Raw genomic sequence first — 1,901 nt, 5'->3', positions numbered from 1 at the left:
ACAAATGTATTTACAAACATGTATACAAATACATTTACATAATCCTACAAACCAGATATATGGATATAACTGCATAATTCTAAATGAGTTCTAGGACTAGACAGATACATAATTCCATATAGTGCCAGACTATATAGTATGTATATGTGTATATATGTATGTATTTATACATAATCCCAGATACATATGGGAGCTCTGTACCCCATACTCTTTGTTCTATTCCAGTTGTGACACATGGACATTTCATGGTCCTATAAAAGAACAGAAGGTAGCACTTCAAATAATGCTATAGTAAGATAGGTGATTACATAATCCTAAACATATAAAGTTATACATATTAACTGATTTACATAATCTCATGAATATATATTTATATACTGTAACAGAGATAATTACTGATATAGCAACATTTTTGTGATATTAAACCAACACTCATGCATGTATAGGCTACTGTATTGGTGTTCTATAAATCCAGATAATCTACATAATTTGGTATAGATATAGATATGGAATCAGAGAAAGAAATATTCACATCACCCTCGAAAAGCATGGATGTATTTACATAATCTTTACAAAATGCCATTTTGCATAATCCATTTTGCAAATAAGCCATTTGCAGATATATTTACATAAACCTCTACAGGAGTAGACTCGTGTACATATGTCTATATTTTCCTGTATAAATAGATGTATATTTACACAAGCCCATACAGGGTATTCTACATAGATATATTTACAAACTACGAGCTATTAAAAATATGGAGAGACACATTTTGCATAATTTTCTGATGCAAAAGATAGATACATTTATATTAATATATTCCTGCACACACAAATTTACATAGTTAAATAAAGTTAATCATAATCTTAGACATGGACTCAACGTCCTATTCAGGTACAGGTAGAAAATCCAATTAATAATCCCATACAGCCACAAAATCTGTATTCATACTACAGCTATAAAATCCTATATATAATTGTGTAGGGAAGAGATCCTAATCTCATTCAGATCCAGATTTATGCCTGTCATCCTTTCCAAATCCGGGTCCCCAGCCTCACACCGATGTGCAGCCTTTACTCCATTCCCATGCGCAACCACAGCGACAACCCAATCTCAGCTCTTCCCGAGCTTTGTACGCGGTCCCAATCTTAGCTTCATCCTCACACATGTGTGCGTACACATCCAGTCATACCCATAGTCTAATCGTGTGTTATTGCTCCAGTATAAATCAACGCCTCCTTATTTCTATATACATAGACATATACCCAGTCCTCTGTATATACAAACGCGTATGTATATTTACTAATACGTACACATGTAGCTATCCTTAATTACACACACATCCCTTATTCTGGGTACAAATACATACATGTCCTTAGCCTCATATATACTTCATTTACTGTAACAACATTTAAGTTTATATACTTGCATAATCTTATACACATATATGGTTCTATATATACACATAATTCTATTCTCATCCACAAACACAGGTTTTTTTGTTTGGAGGGAGTTATTCTTTATTTTACAATAATTGAATCATATGATATATTTTCCTTTTCTTACCTAAAAATACCTCATGGATTGTTTTCCAAATCAACTGGTCTGCATCTAATTCGATCTTTTGATGGGCATTGCATTTCTTTCTCATGTCTGCCCTACGAACGATGCTGTAATAAATATCCGTGTCGAGTCTTATGTACTGTGGCTTTTGTTTCTAGAGAAAATTTTCCTAGGAGTGAATTTCTGGGTCAAAAGCTATACATTATTTTAAGAGATGTCAGATTGCTTTCCAAAAAAAGATTAACAGTTTACCTTGCCACCAGCAATGTGTAAGAGTACCTTTTCCCCAGGTTTCCACCAGCAACAGCTATAGATCATTTTATTTACTGTTATTAGC

This window comes from Propithecus coquereli, unplaced genomic scaffold (assembly GCF_000956105.1).
Source record: "Propithecus coquereli isolate 6110/MARCELLA unplaced genomic scaffold, Pcoq_1.0 Scaffold599, whole genome shotgun sequence".
In the NCBI taxonomy this organism is placed as follows: Eukaryota; Metazoa; Chordata; class Mammalia; order Primates; family Indriidae; genus Propithecus; species Propithecus coquereli.
This window is presented reverse-complemented; position numbering follows the sequence as displayed.